This window comes from Oryctolagus cuniculus, chromosome 2, assembly GCF_051225735.1.
Source record: "Oryctolagus cuniculus isolate XC-2025 breed Fujian yellow rabbit chromosome 2, ASM5122573v1, whole genome shotgun sequence".
NCBI classification, from domain to species: domain Eukaryota; kingdom Metazoa; phylum Chordata; class Mammalia; order Lagomorpha; family Leporidae; genus Oryctolagus; species Oryctolagus cuniculus.
Window position 1 is genome coordinate 98207747 of NC_142868.1, and position 19840 is coordinate 98227586.

A 19840-nucleotide genomic window follows, 5' to 3' on the forward strand; every position below is an offset into this window, starting at 1 on the left:
GGACAAAGATCCTACATGAGGAGTAAGTGCACAGTGACTCCTGTTGTTGACTTAACAAATTGACACTCTTGTTTATGGCATCAGTAATCACCCTAGGCTCTTGTCATGAGTTGTCAAGACTATGGAAGCCTTTTGAGTTCACCGACTCTGATTATATTTAGACAAGGCCATGGTCAAAGTGGAAGTTCTCCCCTCCTTCAGAGAAAGGTACCTCCTTCTTTGATGGCCCTGTTCTTTCCACTGGGATCTCACTCGCAGAGATCTTTCATTTAGGTCATTTTTTGGAATATTTTTTTTTTTTTGACAGGCAGAGTGGACAGTGAGAGAGAGACAGAGAGAGAAAGGTCTTCCTTTTGCCGTTGGTTCACCCTCCAATGGCCGCCGCTGCAGCCGGCGCACCGCGCTGATCCGATGGCAGGAGCCAGGATCCAGGTGCTTTTCCTGGTCTCCCATGGGGTGCAGGGCCCAAGCACCTGGGCCATCCTCCACTGCACTCCCTGGCCATAGCAGAGAGCTGGCCTGGAAGAGGGGCAACCGGGACAGAATCCGGCGCCCCGACCGGGACTAGAACCCGGTGTGCTGGTGCCGCAAGGTGGAGGATTAGCCTATTGAGCCACGGCGCCGGCCTGGAATATTTTTTAAAAATCTATTATTTGAAAAAGTACTTGAAAAAAGGATCAACCTGATTAACCAAATATCAATATTATTAAATGTTATTCTAATTGCAAATGGCCTGCTAAAACATAAAAGTAATGTGAGATCTTTTCTAAAATGTTTGACTCACATATATCAATATAAAAATGTGTATTATTTGAAATCATATATTAGTACAGAAGCCTCAGGAGAAACATTTATCCTTATGAATTAAGAGGATTTGTGAGGCCAATGAAATCAGTTGGCAAACATGCTCACACACACAACACCATTGTGACTCATAGGAAATACACCTTCCTGAGTGCATAACACTACTACCAGTGATGAAGCTTTGATGAGGACATTAGAGTCCTATAAAATCTTTGGAGTTATGGTTCATAAAACAGGCCAATATCGTATTAGCAGACTTTTATTCATGTAAAGCACTCATGTACTGAGCACTTACAATGTGTGATTCCATTTTTCTCAGGATGTGCCTTGTGTTTCATAGTAGTATTTCACTGAGTCTCCATGAAATACCCGCAACTGAAGTAACTGATAAAATATTTGAAGTTTTGCCAGAATGCATCTGACAGTGTCACATGGGCAGGGGCTTTATGGAGATAACTGTGGAAAACGGTATCACTCAATCATGTGAAAAACATTATAGATAGCATATGAGAGATTTTCATGAAGGTTAATATAGGGTCAGTATTGTGGTATATCAGGGTAGATCATCATTTTGGAAACCAGCTATCCCATATTGCCAAGTGCCAGGAAGAGTCTCACCTCTGGTTATGATCCAGATTTTTGCTAATGTGCCCCCTGGGAGCCAGCAGGTGGATGACTGAAGTATATGAGTAGTTGGACTGAATTTTTGTTCTTGAGTTCAGTTTTGCCCAGCTCTTCTGGTTGTTAAAGGCACTTGAATGAATCAGCATTTAGAATCTCTCCCCTCTCTCCCTTTCTCTCTCTCTTTCACTCATATATATATATATATGTGTGTGTGTGTGTGTATAAGCATGAAAGCTAGGTTTGAACCCTATGGTGAAATAAATTGGTGGTCTTTATAAAATGCAAAGGATTTCTAAGACATCTTTAAAACAAAATAAATGAAGGTAGATGTAAATTTAATTATTTATCTTAAAGAAAATAATCTCCACAAATATAACAAAATGTTTAAAGTAATGTAGTTTTTGATGAGAAATTCTAAACATCATTATATAGTGGGAAATCCATGAAGGAGAATGAAAATATAAATAAATTTCAATGCTAAAAAATGAATACTTTTTCATAACCATATATAACCATATTGCCATATTGCGATATGCTAATAATAGTAATCATATATTTATTTTTAAAGATTTATTTATTTATTTGAAAGTTAGAATTACACAGAGGAAGAAGGAGAGCCAAAGAGGGAGAGAAAGAAAGAGACAAAGAGAGGGAGAGAATCTTTCATTCACTGGTTCACTCCCCAGTTGGCCACAATGGCTGAAGCTGCACCGATTTGAAGCCAGGAGCTTTGTACGTGGCTCCCATGTAGTGCAGTGGCCTAAACACTTTGGCCAGTTTGTACTGCTTTCCCAGGACATTAGTAGGGAGGTAGATTGGAAGTGGAACAGCTGGGACCCAAACCGCCACCCATATGGGATGCCAGCACTTCAGGCTGTGTCTTTACATGCTACACCACAGCCTGAAGTGTAATTTGGGGTCTTTTGTGTTTCCATATGTTTGTAGCAGTCTTTTATCTAGATATAAGAATGCCATTGTTATCTTGATTGGAATAATATTAAATCTGTAAAGTGCTTTATGTAGTATGCATATTTTGATGATAGTAATTTTCCTAATCTACAAAAATGGAGGACTTTTCTTCTATTTATTTTTTCAATGCTTTGTTATTTTCATTGTAGAGATCTTTAACATCCTTGGATAAATTTATTCCAAGGAATTTAAATACTTTAATCCATTTTAAATGATACTGACATTGCAATTTTTTTTTTGAGCAATGGCATTTTCTGAGTACGCAAAGGCAATTGATTTGCATTTTTTTATGTCCTGAAACTTTGTTAACAAGCTTTCATATAAGTTCCAAAAGTCTCTTATTGGAGTCTTTTGGTTTCCCTAAATATAGAATCATGCTATCTGGAAACAGGGATGGTGACTTCCTCCTTTCCAATTTGTATTCCTTGATTTCTTTTCTTGCCTAATGGCTCTGGATAAATATTTTAGAACAACATTTACTAGCATTGGTGAGAGTGGACATCATTGTATGGTTCCTGATTTTAGTGCAAATGATCCCAACTATTCCAAATTAAATATATTGCTGGCTGTGATTTTGTCATATATTGCCTTGATTGAGTTAATGAATGCTCTTTCTATAGCCAATTTACTTACAGTTTTACTCAACTGTTTTCTCTGCTCCTAATGAGATAAATTAAAGGTTTTTTCTTCAGTTTGTTAACATGATGTATTACATTCAATGCTTTCCATATGTTGAACCATCTCTGCATATCAGGAATGAGTCATACTTGGTCTGGGTGAATGAGCTATCTGATGTGTTGTTGGATACATTATATTGTATTTTGTAGAGGAATTTTTCATCTATGATCATCATCGATGTATCTTTTTCTGATTTTTAAGTTGAGGTGGTGCCAGTTTTATCAATGCAGGCACATGAACTTTATGAACCGACTAACTTTGGTAAGTGATCAAAATCATAGATAATGATGTTTTATATACATATTTTTTTGACAGGCAGAGTGGACAGTGAGAGAGAGAAAGAGAGAAAGGTCTTCCTTTTCCATTGGTTCACCCCCTAATGGCCACTGTGGCCAGCACACTGTGACCGGCGGTCCATGCTGATCTGAAGCTGGGAGCCAGGTGCTTCTCCTGGTCTCCCATGGGGTGCAGGGCCCAAGCACCTGGGCTATCCTCCACTGCACTCCCAGGCCATAGCAGAGAGCTGGCCTGGAGAGGGGCAACCAGGACAGAATCCGGTGCTCCGACCAGGACTAGAACCTTGTATGCCGGCGCCACAGGCGGAGGATTAGCTTATTGAGTGGTGGCGTCGGCCTGATATTTTATATTTTTGTTTAGGCTATAATTCTTTCAGAAATAAGGTAAGCTGAAAACTACATCTCTGTCAGAACATAATATCTTGTCACTACCACACAGTAACTGAATTACCTCACACAGGCTTTAAAGTTTCAATTCTTGGACCACAAATATTAACTGTAAATGTCTTGTTTAATTTTTAAATTCTTCAGAATTTGTGATCAAGCTCATTATTTACGTTTGCTTTACTTTCATCAATGCATTGTCATGATCTGGTCCAGTTCATGTCCTCACAACCCCTACAATATGACCAATTTTCTAAAGATTTTATTTATATATTTAAAATGTAGAGTTATAGATAGAGGGAAAGAGACAGAGAGAAAAGTCTTCCATTCAATGGTTCATTTTCCAAGTGGCCACAATGACCAGAGCTGAGCCAATCTGAAGCCAGGATCCAGGAGCTTCTTCTGGATTTTCCATGCCAGTGCAAGTGCCCAAGAACTTTGGCCATTTTCTACTGCCTTCCCTCACCTTAGCAGAGAGCTGAATTGAAAGAGGAGCAGCTGGGATTAGAATTGGTGCCCATATGTGATGACAGATCAGCAGGCAGAGGCTTAGCCCACTATACCGAAGTCCAACTCCAATGTGATGCAATTTTAAAGCCAATTCTTATAGAAAAAGCCGACACAACATAAATAACAGAATGAATCATGTATTTAAAAATTTTAGGGGTCGTTACATTGGCAGTAGAAGTTGATCTAAGTCCTTGGGAAACTGTACCTGCGTGAGAAGACTCAAAGTAAGCTCCTGGTTCCTAGATTGGTGCAGCCCCAGCTGTTGCAGCCATTTGGGGAGTTAACCAGTGGTTGGAAGAACGCTCTCTCTCTCTCTGCATCTCCTTCTCTGTCTGTGTAACTCTGAATTTCAAATAAATAAATAAACCTTTAAAAAATTAGTTTGAGGGCATATACATATATTTTTTCAGCAAAATAAAAATAAATGAAATGCTATAGATTATTTATAGAATTTTGGACTCTTCAACTATGTCTGAGTACAGATTTTCACCTGTTGCTAGGTTATTCTGAAACAGGAATTTCACAGATCACATGACATGAAGACAAACCCAAGAATACAGTTTGATGTCTTTACCAATGTTTTCCAATTATTGTTGAAAGCTGTTTCTCCCGTCTTCTTTATTTTTGTTAAAATCAGAGGAGACATAAATATTTAATGACATACATTGCTTTTCAGCAACAAGTCATATTTTTAAAATATTCAACCCTGCATATTTTAAAATATTCAACCCTGCATATTATTATTAGAATAATATTATTCTAATATTATCTATGGACAGAAATATTATCTATGGACAATTAGGTATAGAGAATAAATAAGAGAAGGTACCAAAACATAGATACATGTATTTTCAAAGCCAATCAATTTATCTGCCTACCTATCAATCTTTCAATTATCTTTCTATTTTTGGAGGGGAAGAGTGATACATTGGAAATCTCCTATGATGGCCAGAGCTAGTCATCCATTCCAAAGTCAGGACCTGAGAATTCATTCAGGATTCCCATTCAGGTGGAGGAGATCCAAGCATTTGAGTCATCACCAGCTGCCTCCTTGAATGTACATCACCAGGAAGCTGGAATCAGAAGGGGAGCTTGAGGCTCAAGTGTGCAAATTCTGATATGGAATGTGGGTGTTCTAAGTGGTGTCTTAACCATTATGACAAATTCTCACCTCATCTGCCTATTGTAAATATGCCTGACTGAACAACTGCCTAATTTTTATCTTATATGATGTACATTATTAAATATTAATATACATGCCTTTGTTATTTTTGGCTGAAAACAAGCTATGTGTAAATAATAATCTAGAATACTAGGCAAGTATTTTTTCATTTGTATAGAACATTTCTAGAAATAGTAGAGAACTGGATCTGAAGTGGAGCAGCTTGGGACTTGAACCAGCACCCATATGGATGCCAGGACTGTAGGCGGTGGCTTTACCCTATAAGCCACAGTAACAGCCCCTTCTTTTTAATTCTTGACAAGGAAACTGTAATGATTGTTTTAAAGTGTTTTATTCTAACATAATCATTTAAGACTAAATTATCTCTGGCTTTCAAATAAAATAAATAAATATTTAAAAATTTAGAAAAGGCAGTTTGGAAGATTAAACTGATAAGATGTTAAAGTTTAGAATGGATATTCTGCTTATGAATTAATAGGAAAATAATTTCTCTAATTCTAAACATATCACCAAGCTATAATAATTAGAACTAAGTGAAAGTTGTTAAAAATTCTTTTCAAATATATTTATCTGGATGAAATGTGATTCTAAAAGAATCTGCAAAGCAGTAGGTATAGGACATTGCTAAATAAATGTTTTTTGGAAAACCTGAACAGCTATCTGTAAACAGTTTTCTTGAGATAGTTCTTTTTTTTTTAAAGATTTTTATTTATTTATTTGACAGGTAGAGTTACAGACAGTGAGAGAGAGACAGAGAGAGAGAGTTCTTCTTCCATTGGTTCACTCCCCAAATGGCTGCTTCGGCAGGAGCTATGCTGATCTGAAGCCAGGAGCCAGGAGCCAGGTGCCTCCTCCTGGTCTCCCATGTGGGTGCAGGGGCCCAAGCACTTGGGCCATCCTCCACTGCCTCCCCAGGCCACAGCAGAGAGCTGGACTGGAAGAAGAGCTTCCGGAGCCCATATGGGATGCCGGTGCCACAGGCAGAGGATTAATCAAGTGAGCCATGGTGCCAGCCCCATTGAGATAATACTACCATACTATTTACCCAAATATTACCAATCCTGAATTTATGTCTGATTTAATAAACCTAAGAAAAATTAAAAATCTTAATAGAAATTGTTCAGGCTGGGATCAGGAAGCAGTATGTTTAAGCTTTCGAGGTGATTCCAATTAGCATCCTGAGACCCACATCCTTAGTTGTCTCCAACCCATTTCTGACAAGTGGTATGAATGCAATTTAGAGGTGCTGAGATTCCAGCCTTGATACTGGGTAGGCAGGGAAGCAGAAAGCAAGCAGATCCTATAGTCAAAACCCGAGCAATAGGCACATTCAAGCAATGAAGATGGCTAAATATACCAAATAGTTACTGGATTCAAGATTCTTGACATCACTTACTCATTAATTCTACTTAAAAAACTATATTGTATTGAAATAATTTAAAGATATTAAAACACCTTAATGCAGATATTCATTACAAATTTATAATTAAAACAAAAAGCTGAAAACATCTTGGGTGAAAGACTAAGTATACTGTGGTACATTTAGGGGACAGAAATGCAGGAAGTTTTATAAATGCCTAATGAATTTACAATAACATGTAAATTTTTAAAAAGATTTATTTTATTTATTTGAAAGAGTTACAGAAGAGGTAGAGACAGAGAGAGGGGTCTTCCATCCGCTGGTTCACTCCCCAGGTGGCCGCAACAGCCAGAACTGTGCCCATCAAAAGGCAGGAGTCAGGAACTTCCTCCAGGTCTCCCATGTGGGTACAGGGGCCAAAAGGACTTGGGCCATCTTCTACTGCTTTCCCAGGCCACAGCAGGGAGCTGGATCAGAAGAGGAGCAGCTGGGACTAGAACCGGCACCCATATGGAATGCAGGTGTTTCAGGCCAGGGCTTTAACCTGCTGTGCTACAGCGCTGGCTCCAATATGTAAAATTTTGACATACTATAAGGAATCCAAACAATTTCTTACTGTCTATGACAATTACACAAATGTCAGTTGATGCAAATGCACACACACATTTTCTTCATAGAGTATGTATGTATTCTCTCTGTATATGAGTATATGTGTGCATGTACTGTAAGTTACATATGAATTAAATACATCATGGATAAAGCAAATGGAATTAATTACATGATGAGTTTTGGGAAAAAAGGCAAAAATAAACAACTGACTAGGAAGACTGGTGGGTCTCACCTCAGCTTTTGTGCATACTCTTACCTCCTCACCCAGGCTCTCTTCTGTTATATTTTGCCAATCACAATTCCCTCAGGGAAGTCTTCCCATGACTAGACTCTTTCAGTTCATTTGCCCTGTGCTTTCCTATCATCACCTGTTTCCTCTCTGCTAACTTAGAAGAACAGCAGCTTTCTCCCAAGACACAATGAACTAGAATTAACACTCTTGTGGGTATTATACATTGCATTCCTGAATCAAATTGAACTACCAAAAGTCGATGTGCATGCATTCTATCAACTTAATCTCATGCAAATCCAATTTGCCAAGATATATTTCAACACTGCTTACTTGGTCCTCGCTGAAATCTTTTCAGAATGAAATTTGGAACTGTGTTTCTTGTAACAAATAAAAATCTAGCAGTGTTCTTAAATATAGTTTAAAGGCCACTTGAACACTTTCTACAAGAATACAAGGTATAAATGATATAGAAAGTTTAGTTTATTATAGGGATTTATGGGCATCTTCTATTGTGATAATAAGAAGTGCATAATGTTCCCTTTTCACTGATAGGTGCCAATGAGCTCATAAATAAGAACATAAATCAATAAGTATACTGACCATTATGAATGGTAAAATTGATTCTCCATTTCTTAAGCCCAGAGTTTCTACTTCAACTACCATTTTATTCCACCATAACTTATTCTGTTTTGTCTCTGATCATTCTGATTTTTTTCAATGGCTTACATACCAATGTTTATGTTTTTCATTGTGAATGAATTGAAACTGGTGGAACAATAAGTTATAAGATACATGTAAAGATGATTGAAATGATAATTTTTCCACAAATACATACTATGAAAAGAGAAGGGTGGAAATCACCATTGAGAAAGAAAACTCAGTGTGCTCTTTGTATGTGTGCATGTGTGTGTATGTGTGTCTATTTAACTAACGGCTCCTATACTGAAAATAGAATAATATCTAATAGTCTGGAAAAGGCATTTCACTAAGGAGCAGCTTCAAATAAACATAAAATATATAAACACATTCTAACTTCATTAATCACAACAAAATTAATATTAAGTTCTCAAGAAGAGAACATTATATATGAACTAGAAAATACAAAATGCAACATAAAGAAAATACTACTGGAGCCAGTTCTGTGGCACATTGTGTTAAAGAGATAGCCTGCAGTGCCTGCAATCCATATGGGCACCTGGTCAAGTCCTGGCTACTCCTTTTTGGATCCAGCTCTCTGCTGTGGCCTTGGAAAGCTGTAGAAGATGGTGCAAGTCCTTGGGTCCCTGCACCTTCTTGGGAGAACCGGAGAAGCTCCTTTTTATTTTGTTTGTTTTGACAGGAAGAGTGGACAATGAGAGAGAGAGAGAAAAAAAGGTCTTCATTTTTCCATTGGTTCACCCCCCAATGGCCGCTGCGACCGGTGTGCCACGCTGATCTGAAGCCAGGAACCAGGTGCTTCTCCTGGTCTCCATGCAGGTGCAGGGCCCAAGCACTTGGGCCATCCTCCACTGCACTCCCAAGCCACAGCAGAGAGCTGGACTGGAAGAGGAGCAATTGGTACAGAATCCGGCGCCCCGACTGGGACTAGAACTTGGGGTGCCAGCTAATAGTATTAGCCTATTGAGCCACAGCACTGGCCTGAGAAGCTCTTCTCCTGGTTTCAGATCAGATCAGCTCTGGCTGTTGCGTTGATTCAGGGAGTGAACCAACATAATGGAAGACCTCTCTTTTTCTGGCTGTAGCTCTCTTTCTGTAACTCTGCTTTTGATATAAATAAAATAAATCTTTAAAAAAGAAAATATGATTTATTGTGAGATTATAGAGCAAAGAGTCATCTCATTTAGATCCATTAGGAATATAAATTTAAAAAAAAAACTGAAAAAAGAATACTTATTAGAATCAAACATATCCATATTAAGGTCAAATAGTTCTTGTTGAAATCCTTACTTAAGGTATACTAAGCTGATCTTCTGTATATTAAGATAATCGAAAATGAATCTTGATGTGAATGGAAGGGGAGAGGGAGTGGGAAAGGGGAGGGTTGTGGGTGGGAGGGACGGTATGGGGGGGGAAGCCATTGTAACCCATGAGTCGTACTTTGGAAATTTATATTCATTAAATAAAAGATAAAAAAAAAAGGTCAAATAGTTCTTCCTTATATTCTTGGTTATTCATAGTTATGTTTTCCAAAACAAAGTGGTAGAGGAGCAGTATTTTTAACCATCCAGGATTCCATGCCTCACAATTACACATGAAAAGATAAAGAGATAAATGAAGAAGTGAAGTTTGGCATGTTCACTCACAAAATTGCCATACAAGAATAAATATGGAAGATTCATGGCCAACTAGAACTTTATACAGCAGTGTGAATGAATCTCACAAACACTATTTTGGTTAAAGAAAACAGAGGCAAAATAATTACATACTTCATGAGTCTATGTTTATCATTATAAGACTGGCCAACCAGGACAAGGTTAAACTGGGGACATATTTGGATAGTAACTAGAAAGGGACTGAGGGGAATTTTGGTAGAACTGGTAATGTTTTTTATCCTGGATGCTGGCAATACAACTGTGGCAGTTGAACATTCACTAATAGGTTCACAAAAGATGTGTGCATTTTGTGTGCATATAAAAAAAACTTTAAAAAGGGCATATCTGAGACAGAGAATTCTAAAAATATATTTTCCTTGTTTTGCCTTGAAATTTAATAAGTGTCTCTAAACAACTAAAAAATTATATTGAAATTTTTATGGTAAATGGAAAAAAAAATAATAGCCCCCCCTTCAGGTAGACTTGGTTGGAAAAGTGTTAAATACAACAAACATGACTCCCACTATTATATATTACATTATTAGTATGTGACATTACTTATCAGTTAAAATAATTTACATACCACATATTTAGTTGTGATATATCATTTGAATTAAATAAGAAGTCCTAAATTAAAAAGGAAGATATTTGATATAATATTTAACTGTACAAAGGGCCAAGTAACAACACTGTGGGCATTTAGAAAAAAATGAGAATTGCTAGTGTACTTTAAAATCAAGATGATTTAAAATTTCAAAATATAACAAATCACCACAGGAACAGAGAAAATACAGTAACCTTTATTCTCATAATTATAAGCAGGAAAAAGTTTTCCTGTTGAAGTGAAATGGACACTATGAGAAACAGTGACTTGATCAGCTCTTGTCCTGACTGTTGATGTACAATGTAATACTTTATCCATTTTAGTATTTTTTTTTGTTCTAGTACTATTGGTTGAACTCTATAATTAACAAACACAATTATTCTTAGGTGTTTAAATTTTAACTGAAAAGTGATCCCTATTAAATATAAGAGTGGGAATAAGAGAGGGAAGAGATGTGCAATTCGTGACATGCTCAAGCTGACTTAGCTCAAACGGTAGAGTTAGAAACGTGCCAGAGGATTCCAATACAATCCCATCAAGGTGGCATGTACCAATGCCATCTCACTAGTCCAGGTCATCAATTTCAGTTCACAATTGATCATAATGATAGGTCTAAGAGTCAAAGGGATCACACAAACAAGACTAGTGTCTGCTAATACTAACTGATAGAATCAAAAATGGAGAGAATGATCCATCATGGGAAGTGGGATACACAGCAGACCCATAGAATGGCAGATGTCCTAAATAGCACTCTGGCCTCAGAATCAGCCCTTAAGGCATTTGGATATGGCTGAAGAGCCCATGAGAGTATTTTAGGCATGGAAAGCAAAGACATTCTGGCAAAAAAAGAAAAAAGAAAAACCTAAATGAAAGATCTCTGTGAGTGAGATCCCAGTGGAAAGAACAGGGCCATCAAAGAAGGAGGTACCTTTCTCTGAAGGGAGGAGAGAACTTCCACTTTGACTATGATCCTGTCTGAATAAGATCAAAGTCAGTGAACTCAAAAGGCTTCCATAGCCTTGGCAACTCATGACTAGAGCCTAGGGAGATTACTGACGCCATAAACAAGAGTGTCAATTTGTTAAGTCAACAACAGGAGTCACTGTGTACTTACTTCTCATGTGGGATCTGTCCTTAATGTGTTGTCCAATGTGAAGTAATGCTATAACTAGTACTGAAACACTATTTTACACTTTGTGTTTCTGTGTGGGTGCAAACTGATGAAATCTTTACTTAGTATATACTAAATCGATCTTCTGTATATAAAGATAATTGAAAATGAATCTTGATGTGAATGGAATGGGAGAGGGAGCAGGAGATGGCAGGGGTGTGAGTGGGAGGGAAATTATAGAGGGGAAAGCCATTGTAATCTATAAACTGTACTTTGGAAATTTATATTTACTAAATAAAAAATAAATAAATAAAAAAGAGAAAGTTTTCCTAAGCAAAATCACTTTACCTTTTTAGAGTGAATGTGTATAACATTTATGGTAGCTCATAAAACTATTACATATAATATTTGTAAAGCACTATTATTCCTATATTTAATATTTATATCATTGAACCTTTCTTTTGCAAATTTAAATTTAAATGTGATTAACTACTTTTAGCATAAAATATTTATCAGTAATTTCACTATATGAAGGATAATAACACAGGCTATGTGGCAGGAATTTTTCCTGAGCTGTGGGTGCAGTGAATGACAGTAAGTTTCCTGCCTTCAAGGGGATCACTGTCTACTGGAAGAAGGCATACGATTAATAAAATTAATATCATTAATAAAGCATAATCCATGAAGGGGAGATGAGTTATCTGGAGCAGGGATAGAGCTTTTATTAGGAGTTTAAAATTTTCTTCTTTTTTTTGGACTGGCAAAGTTAGACAGTGAGAGAGAGAGACAGAGAGAAAAGTCTTCCTTCTATTGGTTCACCTCCCAAATGGGCACCATATCCGCCGTTGTGCTGATCTAAAGCCAGGAGCCAGGTGCTTCCTCCTGGTCTCTCATGCGGGTGCAGGTCCCAAGGACTTGGGCCATCCTCCACTGCCTTCCTGGGCTATAGCAGAGGGCTGGACTGGAAGAGGAGCAACTGGGATAGAATCTGGTGCCCCAACCAGGACTAGAACTCGGGGTGCTGGCAGCACAGGTACAGCAATAGCCTAGTGAGCCACAGCGCCGGCCAGGAGTTTCAAATTTTCAACAGAGTGTTCAAGAAAGAATTCACTAAAAAGTTAATTTACAAACAAAAGTTGGAAGCATGCAATGCTGATATGGAGGAGAAGATGCATTTCAGGGAGAGGGAATGGAATAGCAGAAACATAGAAGCAGCCATGTGTTATACACAAGGAACAGCAAGATTGCCAATGTTAATGACACTGAAGGAGTCAGGGAGGAGGGCCTAATGTACATGCATGAAGAAGTTCAGGCGGCCACGTCACAGACAGCTGAACAGGAATGGAAGCTATTGACCTTCACAGGAATGGAAGATCAGTGAGATGGGAGTTGCCTGAGAGGTTGAAATGAGGAACACCACAATCTGAGTTTTGAAGAGATCCTGTCTGGATGCTCATGTCAATGTCAAACCTCTCAACATGCACTAGGTCTCTTGCAAACTGCTAGATTCCTAGCACTTAAAATAGCTCTTCACACAGTCAGCAGTCAGTAGGTATTTGGTAGTCACTGACAGAATCAATGTTTATATGCAGCTAGGTTGAGAGAAAAGCATTCAAGCAAAGTAAGAAAAAAACACAAAAATATGAATAACAGGAGCTGGTTTCTTCAGTCATATCCGCTGAAGCTAATGAAACTAGTGGTAGATAAAGTAATAGCAAAGACCATGGTCAGATCACAGAAGAATTTACTGGACCTGTGGTAGTATCATGTTCATCTTTCTTAAGAATTGTTGATCTACAGAAGATTTTGGTACTACTAGGAATAGAATTCTGTTCAGTAAAAATTAGTGTAATGGTATTGATTATTGATTGAGCCAGTCAACAAATTGGTGGCTAGGATACAGAGATCAGTGTTGGAAAGCTATCCAAATCTAAAAAAAAAAAATGAAGGGAGCCTCCATCACCTTATTGTCACTTGGTCTTTTCATCTTTATTACTTCCACTGTACTGGGTAGATATCTGTAAGTCTTATCATGGTCATATAATTATTTTTTAAAGATTATTTATTTATTTGAAAGTCAGAGTTACACAGAGAGATGAGAGGCAGAGAGAGAGAGAAAGAGAGGTTTTACATTTGCTCCCCAATTTGCCACAACAGCCAGATCTCACCAATCTGAAGCCAGGAGCCATGAGGATGCAGGGACCCATGGACTTGGGCCATCTCCCACTGCTTTCCCAGGCCATAGTAGGGAGCTGGATCAGAAATGGAGCAACCAGGTCATGAACCAGTGCCCATATGGGATTCCTGCGCTTCAGGCCAGGGTGTTAACCTACTGTGCCACAGTGCTGGCCCCTGGCCATATGATTATTTATACTTAAATTATATTACAATTAGTTTAAATTTTTATTGAAAATATAACAAGGTTAGCCCTTGTAGGAGACACTTCTAATTATCCCCAGGTATGCTTTCTTCCACTTTATACAGCAATTAAACACTTTATTTTTGAGCTGGAATCAGAGCTACCAGCAGGAGACTAATTCCCAGTCTGTTTCAACAAGCCATAGCCACTCAGCAAAGTTGTGGGTATAGATTCAAGAATGAGTGATAAGCACAACTTCTGGGATCTGCCCTCATAATCATGAAGCTGCTTGTATCCCATTCATCTTGACTCACTTGGACAGGTTGCTCCTTACTCATTTTTCTCTGTTTTCTGCCTGAAGTAGGTACTAGGGTGTACACTTCTTGAAGCTACTTAAATATCATAGCTAATTTCCTGAGCAGACAGGCATACACACCTGGGAGATATTCAGGGGTCATTTTCCAAAATATGTAAAAAAAAGTGTTATTAAATTTTGACCAGTGTGGTATGAGAGAAAGCGGATTGCAGCCCCTGAGTCGTGCTCACAGTTGGCAGCCCTTGTTTCCCCTTCCTCCTTCCTGAAGCTGGTATTTGACCTGTTGGTGATAAGTGCACCTTTGCCCAGGCATTCTTCTGTAGTCCACACGAATATAGAAAGGTCCTGTATTCCTGGACATATTTCATGGGGAAAACTATCCAGCCTCCTAGGGTCACCTACAAACTTGAACGTTGATATATGACAGAAACAATTTCCATTAGTAGAGATATTGTTATTTGGTCTCAGCTAAAGCAGTGGATTCAACAATTTACTAAACAATTTGTAAGTATTTATAATTATCACTGTGCATGTCTGAAAATATGATTGATAAAAATAAAACTCCTTCTCTATGTAAAGTAATGATAGAAAATTATTTTCCTAATCCCCTCAACTTTGAGCATAGGTCATTTTATAGAGAAGGATTATTGTTGGATGAAGTGTAATTGAAGTGGACTTTTCTTTTTTTTTAACTTTTATTTAATGAATATAAATTTCCAAAGTACAGATTATGGATTACAATGGCTTCCCCCCCTCCATAACGTCCTTCCCACTCGCAACCCTCCCCTTTCCCACTCCCTCTCCCCTTCCATTCACATCAAGATTCATTTTCGATTATCTTTATATACAGAAGATCAGTTTAGCATACATTAAGTAAAGATTTCCACAGTTTGCACCCACATAGACACACAAAGTGAAAAATACTGTTTGAGTACTAGTTATAGCATTAAATCACAATGTACAGCACATTAAGGACAGAGATCCTACATGAGGAGTAAGTGCACAGTGACTCCTGTTGTTGACTTAACAAATTGACACTCTTGTTTATGGCATCAGTAATCACCCTAGGCTCTTGTCATGAGCTGCCAAGGCTATGGGAGCCCCCTGAGTTCACTGACTCTGATCATATTTAGACAAGGCCATGGTCAAAGTGGAAGTTCTCTCCTCCCTTCAGAGAAAGGTACCTCCTTCTTTGATGACCCATTCTTTCCACTGGGATCTCACTCGCGGAGATCTTTCATTTAGTTTTTTTTTTTTCCCCCAGAGTGTCTTTGCTTTCCATGCCTGAAATACTCTCATGGGCTTTTCAGTCAGATCTGCATGTCTTAAGGGCTGATTCTGAGGCCAGAGTGCTGTTAGGACATTTGCCATTCTATGGGTCTGCTGTGTATCTCACTTCCCATGTTGGATCGTTCTCTCCCTTTTTGATTCTATCAGCTAGTATTTGCAGACACTATTCTTGTTTATGTGATCCCTTTGGTTCTTAGTCCTATCATTATGATCAATTGTGAACAGAAATTGATCACTGGGACTAGTGAGATGGCATTGGTACATGCCACCTTGTTGGGATTGAATTGGAATCCCCTGGTATGTTTCTAACTCTACCATTTGGGGCAAGTCAGCTTGAGCATGTCCCGAATTGCACATCTCTTCCCTCTCTTATTCCCACTCTTATATTTAACAGCGATCACTTTTCAGTTAAGCTTCAGCACTTAAGAAGAATTGTATATTGATTACAGTATCCAACCAAAAGTATTAAGTAGAACAAACAAAAAAAATACTAAGAGGAATAACATATTAAGTTGCTCATCAACAGTCAGGGAGAGGGCTGATCAAGTCACCATTTCTCATAGTGTTCATTTCACTTTAACAGGTTTCCTTTTTGGTGCTCAGTTAGTTGTCACTGATCAGGGAGAACATATGGTATTTGTCCTTTTGGGATTGGCTTATTTCACTCAGCATAATGTTTTCCAAATTCCTAACAGGGATCACTTTTCAGTTAAAATTTAAACACCTAAGAATAATTGTGTGTTAATTACAGAGTTCAACCAATGGTACTAGAACAAAAAAATTACTAAAATGGATACAGTATTACATTGTACATCAACCGTCAGGACAAGAGCTGATCAAGTCACTGTTTCTCATAGTGTCCATTTCACTTCAACAAGTTTCCCCTTTGGTGCTCAGTTAGTTGTCGCCGATCAGGGAGAACATATGATATTTGTCTCTTTGGGACTGGCTTAATTCACTCAGCATGATGTTTTCCAAATTACTCCATCTTGTTGCAAATGACCGGGTTTCATTGTTTTTGACTGCTATATAGTATTCGATAGAGAACATGTCCCATAATTTCTTTATCCAGTCTACTGTGGACGGGCATTTGGGTTGGTTCCAGGTCTTAGTTATTGTGAATTGAGCTGCAATAAACATTGATGTGCAAACAGCTTGTTTGCCAATTTCATTTCCTTTGGGTAAATTCCAAGTAGTGGGATGGCTGGGTTGAATGGTAGGGTTATATTCAGGTTTCTAGGAATCTCCAGACTGACTTCCATAGTGGCTTGACCAGTTTGCATTCCCACCAACAGTGGGTTAGTGTCCCTTTTTCCCCACATCCTCGCCAGCATCTATTGTTGGTAGATTGCTGAATGTGAGCCATTCTAACTGGAGTGATGTGAAACCTCACTGTGGTTTTGATTTGCTTTTCCCTGATTGCTAGTGATCTTGAACATTTTTTCATGTGTCTGTTGGCCATTTGGATTTCCTCTTTTGAAAAATGTCTATTGAGGTCCTTGGACCATCTCTTAAGTGGGTTGTTTGTTTTGATGTTGTGGAGTTTCTTGATTTCTTTGTAGATTCTGGTTATCAACCCTTTATCTGTTGCATAGTTTGCAAATTTTTTTTTTTCCATTCTGTCGGTTGCCTCTTCACTCTCCTGACTGTTTCTTTTGCAGTACAGAAGCTTCTCAATTTGACGCAATCCCAAATGTTAATTTTGGCTTTGACTGCCTGTGCTTCTGGGGTATTTTCCAAGAAGTCATTGCCAGTACCTATGTCTTGCAGGGTCTTTCCAATGCTCTCTAACAATTAGATGGTGTCAGGTCATAGATTTAAGTCTTTAATCCATGTTGAGTGGATTTTTGTGTAAGGTGAATGGTAGGGGTCTTGCTTCATGATTCTGCACGTGGAAATCCAGTTTTCCCATCACCATTTATTGAATAGACTGTCCTTACTCCAGGGATTGGTTTTGGATCCTTGATCAAATATGAGTTGGCTGTAGATGCTTGGATTGATTTCTGGTGTTTCTATTCTGTTCCATTGGTCTATCCATCTGTTTCTGTACCAGTACCATGCTGTTTTGATTACAACTGCCCTGTAGTATGTCCTGAAATCTGGTACTGTGATGCCTCCAGCTTTGTTTTTGTTGTACAAGATTGCTTTAGCTATTCGAGGTCTCCTGTGTCTCCATATGAATTTCAGCATCATTTTTTCCAGATCTGAGAAGAAGGTCTTCGGTATCTTGATTGGTATTGCATTGAATGTATAAATTGCTTTTGGGAGAATGGACATTTTGATGATATTGATTCTTCCCATCCATGAGCATGGAAGATTTTTCCATTTCTTGGTATCCTCTTCTATTTCTTTCTTTAAGGTTTTGTAATTTTCATCATAGAGGTCCTTAACATCTTTGGTTAAGTTTATTCCAAGGTATTTGATTGTTTTTGTAGCTATTGTGAATGTGATTTATCTTTGAAGTTCTTCCTCAGCCATGGCATTGCCTGTGTATACAAAGGCTGAAGTGGACTTTTCAACCATCAAACTTTGGTCCATATGTTAGCTTGTTTTGTGATAGAGTAGATTACCATTGAAAGCATCCACTATCTGCTGAGATTACTACAGTACGATATAGATTGCTGGTTACTAGTCATGGATTCTACCAAACCCCAATTAAGGCCATTAAAAGGAAAATTAATAACAAAATCATCATATTTTCTATTTATATCACTCTTTACAGGCAAATATTGTAATAAAATGAATTTGAATATTACCTTCTGATGGTGGAAATTTTGTAATTGCTCATTGTAATATATATTGCAATAAAAATTTTTAAAAATAATCACTATTAAAAGAATTGAATGCAGAATTTGAAAATAATTGATTTTATAAAAATTTTGTGAATAAGTTTGAATCCTTAATATAGTTTCTAAATTTTCATAAAAATGTATGCTTGTATAGACAATCTGATCAAATCTGTTGTAATTTGAATATTTATATCACTATTATCACTCTCAAAAGAAACACCTTGAGTCCCTGTGTCCTAAGTATAGTTACACATGACATTTTTTTTTTTGCAAAGCATTGGAATTGTTGACAGGCATTACCATGTTCCATGGGAAAAATAGTGGCTTCTGGAACATGGGGCTACATTTAAAGAAAGCTAGAAATTGGCATACACATTCTGAACAAAAATAGACCTTCATAAATATATAGTAATATTTTTCATTGTAATGCTGAAATGCCAACATTTTCAAACACAAAAATGATGAAATACAAATACTGGATATGAGAAGGAAACTTTAATTTCTTCTCCCATTGGAGTTACTTTGTATTACTACCATTGCCTTTCTTTTCTGAAGAATTTATTGTTGGTTTTGTTATTCTTCTTTTGGTATTAAATGAGACCTTTGTTTTGGTGACAACACATCTGATAAATGCTTAGTAAATGGTGGGTGCTTAAAAAATTGTTATTGACTGAATAAGTAAATAAAGGACAAGCCGGTGCCACGGCTCACTAGGCTAATCCTCCGCCTTGTGGCGCCAGCACACAGGGTTCTAGTCCTGGTCGGGGTGCCGAATTCTGTCCCGGTTGCCCCTCTTCCAGGCCAGCTCTCTGCTGTGGCCAGGTAGTGCAGTGGAGGATGGCTTGGGCCCTGTACCCCATGGGAGACCAGGAGAAGCACCTGGCTCCTGCCATCGGATCAGCGTGGTGCACCGGCCGCAGCATGCCAGCCACAGCGGCCATTGGAGGGTGAACCAATGGCAAAGGAAGACCTTTCTCTGTCTCTCTCTCTCACTGTCCACTCTGCCTGTCAAAAAAAAAAAGACAATACCTATAAGCATTACTATTTATAGTATATAAAGTAAAAAAGGAACTTACTCTGTTTTGATGATCACAATGTAGAGATAAGTATTACCAGTAAGTATAATATAAAGAAAGAAGAATGTGACTAACTCAAATACCTTAATTATATGAAAAACTGTTTGATACTATTTTTTTAGCTTACCATATTTGTCATGTCTGGCAGTAGTAAAATTTTTGATTTTCCATAATTATGATGTTAAATGTAAAGCTATGTTAATTAATTAACATAATTTTGGAGTGTATGATCATATGTTTTGAAAAACTGATCAACTTTCTTACACAATTTTAGAGTTAAAACATAATATTTAAATACCTCCAAAATAATAATAATATTAGATGTTGTGAAGCA